A 7,930-nucleotide genomic window follows, 5' to 3' on the forward strand; every position below is an offset into this window, starting at 1 on the left:
TGCCATGGAGCCAGGACCGGCTGGTAGCCCAACACACACTGAAGGGAGACATGTTCGTTGAGGAGTGGCGGAGGGAGTTCTGAGCGAGCTCAGCCCAAGGAACATACCTCGCCCACTCATCTGGCCGGTCCCGGCATTATGACCGCAGACACCTGCCCACATCCTGGTTTACTCGCTCCACCTGCCCATTACTCTCGGGGTGGAAACCCGAGGTCAAGCTGACCAAGACCCCCAGTCTCTTCATAAATGCCCTCCAAACTCTGGACGTGAAGTGGGGGCCCCAATCAGAAACGATGTCCTCAGGCACCCTGTAGTGCCGGAAGACATGGGTAAACAGGGCCTCCGCAGTCTGCAGGGCCGTAGGGAGACCGGGCAATGGGATGAGACGGCAGGACTTAGAAAACCGATCTACAATGACCAGGATCGTCGTACTTCCCTGGGACGGGGGAAGGTCGGTGAGGAAGTCCACCGATAAGTGTGACCACGGCCGTTGTGGAATGGGGAGGGGCTGTAACTTCCCTCTAGGCAAGTGTCGAGGAGCCTTGCTCTGAGCACACACCAAACAGGAAGAGACATAAAATCTCACGTCCTTAGCCAACGTGGGCCACCAGTATCTCCCCCTAAGACTACGCACTGTCCTCTCGATGCCAGGATGACCCAAGGAGGGTAGAGTATGAGCCCAACGTATTAGTTTATCAAGGACCCCCCTCGGCACGTACTGAGCCCCTGCTGGACACTGAGGGGGGGCCGGCTCTAACCGTGATGCCCTCTCTATCTCCGCGTCCACCTCCCATACCACCGGTGCCACGAGACATGAAGGTGGAAGGACGGGGGTCGGCTCGACGGACCGCTCCTCGGTATCATAGAGATGGGACAGCTTTAGTGTTTTGGGAGCCTGGCCGGTACAAGATGGTGAAGCGAAACCGGGTAAAGAACATGGCCCATCTAGCCTGACGCGGATTCAGTCTCCTCGCTGCCCGGATATACTTGAGATTACGATGGTCAGTCCAGATGAGAAAAGGGTGCTTAGCCCCCTCAAGCCAATGTCTCCACACCTTCAGAGCCTTGAGTAGAGCAAACAACACTCGGTCCCCCAGTCATAGTTTCGCTCCGCCGGACCGAGCTTCCTCGAAAAAAAAGCACAAGGGCAGAGCTTTGGTGACATGCCCGAGTGCTGGGACAGCACGGCCCCGACCCCAGCCTCGGACGCGTTCACCTCCACTATGAACGCTAAAGAGGCGTCCGGATGCACCAACACGGGAGCATTGGTGAACAGCTCCTTCAGACGACTGAAAGCTCTGCCTGCCTCTGCTGACCAATGCAAGCGCACCGGTCCTCCCTTCAGCAGTGAGGTAATGGGAGCAGCCACCTGACAAAAACCCTGGATAAACCTCCGGTAGTAATTGGCAAACCCTAAAAATCGCTGCACCTCTTTCACCTTGGTCGGAGTCGCCAGTTACGCACGGCTGTAAAGCGGCCACATTCCATCACCACCCCGGAGGTGGAAACGGCCTGTTTGAAGAACACACATTTCTCGGTCTTGACATGCACCAGAGACACGTGCGCGGCGCGTGTGGCAGAATAGATCAGGATGTCATCGATGTACACTACCACTCCCTGCCCGAGCAGGTCTCGGGGAATCCTGTCTACGAAAGATTGGAAGACGGCTGGAGCATTCTTCAACCCATATGGCATGACGAGGTATTCATAATGGCTAGATGTAGTACTAAATGCGGTTTTCCACTCATCTCCTCCCCGGATACGCACCAAATTATATGCACTCCTCAGATCCAGTTTTGTGAAGACCCTGTGAAATGATTCCACCGTCGTAGCGATGAGAGGTAGTGGGTAACTAAACCCCACTGTGATAGAATTTAGACCTTGATAATCAATGCACGGGCGCAGGCTTCCCTCCTTCTTCTTCACAAAAAAGAAGCTCGAGGAGACGGGTGATGTGGAGGGCCGAATGTACCCCTGTCCCAGCGATTCAGCGACATATGTCTCCATAGCTACTGTCTCCTCCTGGGACAATGGGTACACGTGACTCCTAGGAAGTGCAGCGTTCTCCAGGAAGTCTATTGCGCAGTCCCCTCGACGATGGGGTGGTAATTGGGTTGCCTTCCTCTTACTGAAGGCGATAGCCAAATCGGCATATTCAGAGGGAATGCGCACGGTGGAAACCTGGTCTGGACTCTCCGCCGTAGTCGCACCAACAGAAACTCCTAAACACCTCCCTGACCACTCCTGACCCTAATGGTCGGCTATCTAAGGAGTGCACGGGGAAAGGTAGGTCTAACGACACCAGGGGAATCCCTAGCCTTAACGCGAGCCCATGATCCATGAAGTTCCCAGCTGCGCCTGAATCGACTAGCGCTGTAGAGAGGGAGAAAACCCAGGAAAAGAGGTTAACACAAACATATGACCGACAGGAAGCTCTGGGTGAGTCTGGTGCTGACTCACCTGGGGTGAGCGAGTAGTGCTCCGCCTGCGCTCCCGACTCCCAGACGAGCTCCTCCAGCACCGGTCGGCCGTGTGTCCTCGCCGACCACAACTGGTGCAGCAAGAAACTCCTCCTCCAGTCCCCCTCGATGCAGCCCCCCCCCCTAACTCCATGGGGATGGGAGCAGGAGAGCCTGGGGGTGGAAACAATAGGGCCTGTTCCGGACGCCCGCAGGCAGCCAGAAGGTTGTCCAGACGAATGGACATGTCTATGAATTCATCCAAGGTGAATGTGGTGTCCTGACACGGTAGCTCCCTGCGAAGGTCCTCCCTGAGGCTACATCGGTAGTGGTCTATCAAAGCCCTGTCGTTCCATCCCGCTCCTGCGGACAAGGTCCTGAACTCCAGGGCAAAGTCCTGCACGCTCCTCGTCTCCTGTCGCAGGTAGAACAGCCGTTCACCCACTGCCCGACCCTCTGGTGGGGGATCGAACACAGCTCGGAATCGGCGGGTGAATTCGGGGTAGTGATCCCTCGCCGAGGGATAAACTCAGCAAAAAAATAAACGTCCTCTCACTGTTAACTGCGTTTATTTTCACCAAACTTAACATGTGTAAATATTTGTATGAACATAACAAGATAGGATTCAACAATTGAATCATAAACTGAACAAGTTCCACAGACGTGACTAACAGAAATGGAATAATGTGTCCCTGAATAAAGGGGGTGTCAAAATCAAAAGTAACAGTCAGTATCTGGTGTGACCACCAGCTGCATTAAATACTGCAGTGCATCTCCTCCTCATGGACTGCACCAGATTTGCCAGTTCTTGCTGTGAGATGTTACCCCAATCTTCCACCAAGGCACTTGCAAGTTCCCAGACATTTCTGGGGGGATCCAACAAGTCCCAGACGTGCTCAATGGGATTGAGATCCGGCCTCTTCGCTGGCCATGGCAGAACACTGACATTCCTGTCTTGCAGGAATTCACTCACAGAACGAGCAGTATGGCTGGTGGCATTGTCATGCTGGAGGGTTATGTCAAGATGAGCCTGCAGGAAGGGTACCACATGAGGGAAGATGATGTCTTCCCTGTAATGCACAGCTTTGAGATTGCCTGCAATGACAACAAGCTCAGTCCGATGATGCTGTGACACACCACCCCAGACCATGACGCACCCTCCACCTCCAAATCAATCCCGCTCCAGAGTACAGGTTTTGACGTAACGCTCATTCCTTCGACAATAAACACGAATCCGACCATCACCCCTGGTGAGACAAAACCGCGACTCGTCAGTGAAGAGTACTTTTCGCCAGTCCTGTCTGCTCCAGCGACGGTGGGTTTGTGCCCATAGGCGACGTTCTGGTGAGAACCTGCCTACAAGCCCTCAGTCCAGCCTCTCTCAGCCTATTGGGGAAGTCTGAGCACTGATGGAGGGATTGTGCGTTCCTGGTGTAACTCGGGCAGTTGTTGTTGTAATCCTGTACCTGTTCCGCAGGTGTGATGTTCGGATGTACTGATCCTGTGCAGGTGTTGTTACACGTGGTCTGCCACTGCGAGGACAATCAGCTGTCCGTCCTGTCTCCCTGTAGCGCTGTCTTAGGCGTCTCACAGTACGGACATTGCAATTTATTGCACTAGCCACATCTGCAGTCCTCATGCCTACTTGCAGCATGCCTAAGGCACATTCACGCAGATGAGCAGGGACCCTGGGCATCTTTCCTTTGGTGTTTTTCAGAGTCAGTAGAAAGGCCTCTTTAGTGTCCTAAGTTTTAATAACTGTGACCTTCATTGCCTACCTTCTGTAAACTGCTAGTGTCTTAATGACCGTTCCACAGGTGCATGTTCATTAATTGTTTATGCTTCATTGAACATGCATGGGAAACAGTGTTTAAACCTTTACAATGAAGATCTATGAAGTTATTTGGATTTTTACGAATTATCTTTGAAAAACGGTCCTGATAAAGGGATGTTTCTTTTTTTGCTGAGTTTATATCGCTTCTATTGTTGAGACTGAGAAAGCCTTGTCATGTGTTATTACCTTGAATCAGACTATTTGTTTCTCTGTATACATAGGGACCTAAACTGCATAAGTGGGAACTTGTGATCCATATACTCTGTCAATACTTTCTTTTTGTTTGCTTATTTTACATCCTCTAATATTAGCCGTAACTTTCACTCTTCAATCCATTTCCCCACCCACTTGCTGCCACACAGAAATATGTGTACGAAAGATTAAATAAAAGAGAAGACTGGCAAAAATTGACATGATGTGATTTGGTGAATTCAAAGCTACCTGTTAACTACAGTAACACTGGGTAAACACATATGAAACGTCTATTTGTAGGTGCTTGGATTCTGTCAGGAGGTCCCAGCTGTCATCAACTTCAATCTTAAGTGTGCTCCGAAGTTCCTCCTCACCGTCCCAGCGCACTGTCAGGAGGTTCTCCCAAAGTTTTACCACTGCACGCTGCTTCCCCCTTACCCCCTCGCATAGTCTCACAAACACAAACAGTATGCTCCTTGCTTGGTCCTCCAGGGCGGTTTGCTACTTTGATTAGATGACAAAGTCACAGGGAAAAGACTTGACTTGGCTCAGCAGCGCTCGCTCAGTTCACTCTCTGAGGTACAGCAGTGATGTGGAGTGTTGCTCAGAAGTAGTTGTTGTTGTGTGTGAGACTGAGAGGAGCATCATGTGAAGGGTGTTGTTCAGGAGTCTGTGACAATAGGCTGTCATGACTCATTATCACAATGGAGGACCTCTAGGAGTTTAGAACTGGAAATCAAATATGGGGTTTTCACAAACAAATAGGAACATTGATAATCAACCAAATTGGTTGTGTTTTGTCCCCACCCACTCAGCAGAGACAAAATGACAATCAAAAGAGAGGGAATGAAAAGAGTGAAAGATAACTGATGTGAAGAATAGCTATAGACAATTTGACTCTTCAGTGATGAGCATCATACCATGCTTAAGAAAATATATAAGTGAAGACACAAAAACAAATAACACAACACACCATGAAATGCTTTCAAATATATGAAATGCCCCATACCTGAAAAAAGGTAAAACATGATTCTGTATCATCTCTTGGTATCATAGTTTAACTCTCAAAATACAACTAAGCCTTCAGCTGAAAATTATGAAATCAACACTTTTATTTGAGGGTGCAGTGGAATTTTGATAATAGCTAAATTGATGAAAATAACATAAGTAAAGAGAAAACAAGACAAACAGCCACAAAAACTATTATTATCAGAATACAAGTTCCTTATCAAAGTATCTTGGAGTATAATGGAGCAGTTGTGTTCCACTCATAACTAGTTGGTGAGACACTGAGACTTCATGCCGAGTGTGTCTGAGCATCTGAGTTTCCACTCTCTTTCAGTAGGATGAAATGTTCCCTAAAGGAATATGTGGTCTACTGAGGACTGGATCACGACATTCCCCCTCACCCAAAGCCCCCGAGCCCTCTAGCCTGTCTGTCTGTTTGTCTGTCTAGGAGGGCTTCACTCTTCAGATACATTGGCCAAAAACAGTTCAGTTGTTTTTGGCAGTCTGAATACATAGTTTAGTTCACTTCTTTCTCTGGTTTCAGATTTTTTTTGTCAGTGTTTGACAACAAATCAACTACGAGTCTCTTAAAAAGTTTTAATGCTCGCAAAAATAATTATCACTGAAGGCTTTTTTTGTCGAACCCAGAATGCCCTAACAAATGGTGAAAACAGCAATGTGTTGTGTACCCACAGTAGATCAATTACAGTCGTTAGAACAGGGCAGAGTGTGCACACATTCACACACGCACTCGTACACACACATGCATCCATGCACACTCCCGAGTGGCGGGAGTGCTAGAGGCATCACTACAGCCGCTGGTTCGATTTCAGGCTGTATCACAACCGCCCGTGATTGGGAGTCCCATAGGATGGCGCACAATTGGCCCAGCGTCATCTGTGTTAGGGTTTGGCCGGGGTAGGATGTAATTGTAAATAAGAATTTGTCCATCACTGACTTGCCTAGTTAAATAAAGGTTAAATCAAATAAAAAATACACACACACAAACACACACACTTCACTTGCCTCATTAAAACCTATCTACTAGAACTCTGAGATGTGAATGTCTCTCTTGAGGAGGGGCTATGTATTCATCTCCAGAAAGGCAAGAATATTCAACTCTTTACTTTGCTTATAATTACAGTGCTAGCTGGGATGCATGACCCTGAGAATAAGGCTATGCTCCTGGGAGAGTGAAGCAGAAGCATCGTGCAGCCTCTGTCTGGACCTCCACTGCAGTGCCTCCCCACTCTGATGCGATGCCACCCACACTAGGCATGAGAAGGGTCGAGCCAGCGCCCCCATCACTGGAGGAACCCTCTCCCGGGACCTTACACCATGCTCCAACAAGCCAAACTCCTGAGGCTGAGGGAAGAATATTGTGGGGAGTGACTGAAAACATTGGCCTCTCTGAGCACTGAGGCATGCTCACACAGCAACTGATTAAAAAAAACTAACAAAAACATATCACAAGCTTGGATTCAGAGTTGCTTGGTTGGCAAGTCAGTAGTCTTCTGCTCTACAGAATCACAGTAATCTAAAATCATTAAGCAAGTAAACAACAGCGTAAAACACACACACACACAAAATTAATCTATTCAGCAAAAATGTAATTAAAAGGTCAAATACTTATTTCCACCAGATTCACAGATTTAAAACATTTGTAAGAGATTCTTATCATTAACACTGGGCTACTCACAGAGGTTACTCACAGGTCCCTCATACGGCACCTGTCATCGTTGTCCTTGCAACTGAAAGGTGTCACAAACTAGACCCGAAACGGAAACAGAAATGCATGGTCCTCGTCAACACAGTGACCTTCCAGTTGGATATCCATCTATGACTTCCATGTTTCCCAGCCAAGGAGCCCTGCAGAGCAAGTCCCAAAACGGGTCATTAGCACGGTGGTGTCACCAGAAAGACCATCACGGGCCAGAGAGGGAGTGAGAGGGGGACTCCTGGCACCGCAGTGGCTGCTGTGCGGGTTGACATTCAGGGCTGGCTGATCTATGGGGCTGGGGAGACTGTGCCCTTGCTCTGGGTCTTCACCACAAGAAGGTCCTGGCAGCTTTCCCCCCATTTACTCCATCATAAAGCTGGGACACTGGATGTTACACTCATGTCTACCTTAGTAACTATATCATGACCCAGAATATAGGGCTCTGTTAGGAGCTTCTGTCACAGGATTCTACACTGTACTCCCACGTACTATATCATGAACTTAGGCTATAGGCGTTATAGGGGGCTGAGCTGCACCCCACTTTCTATGTAATGACCAGACTGCAAGATACTACTGTTCATAGGCCAACCTCACTATTAAAGCATTATATACTGTAAGCTACACAATGCATGTCTGAGGGCAGTGGATTGTACTCCCTCGGGACAACCTTTGAAAGAAATTCATGGTGTGATGATTTTCATGAAGACGTATTATTGG

Source organism: Oncorhynchus nerka, linkage group LG9b (assembly GCF_034236695.1).
Source record: "Oncorhynchus nerka isolate Pitt River linkage group LG9b, Oner_Uvic_2.0, whole genome shotgun sequence".
NCBI classification, from domain to species: domain Eukaryota; kingdom Metazoa; phylum Chordata; class Actinopteri; order Salmoniformes; family Salmonidae; genus Oncorhynchus; species Oncorhynchus nerka.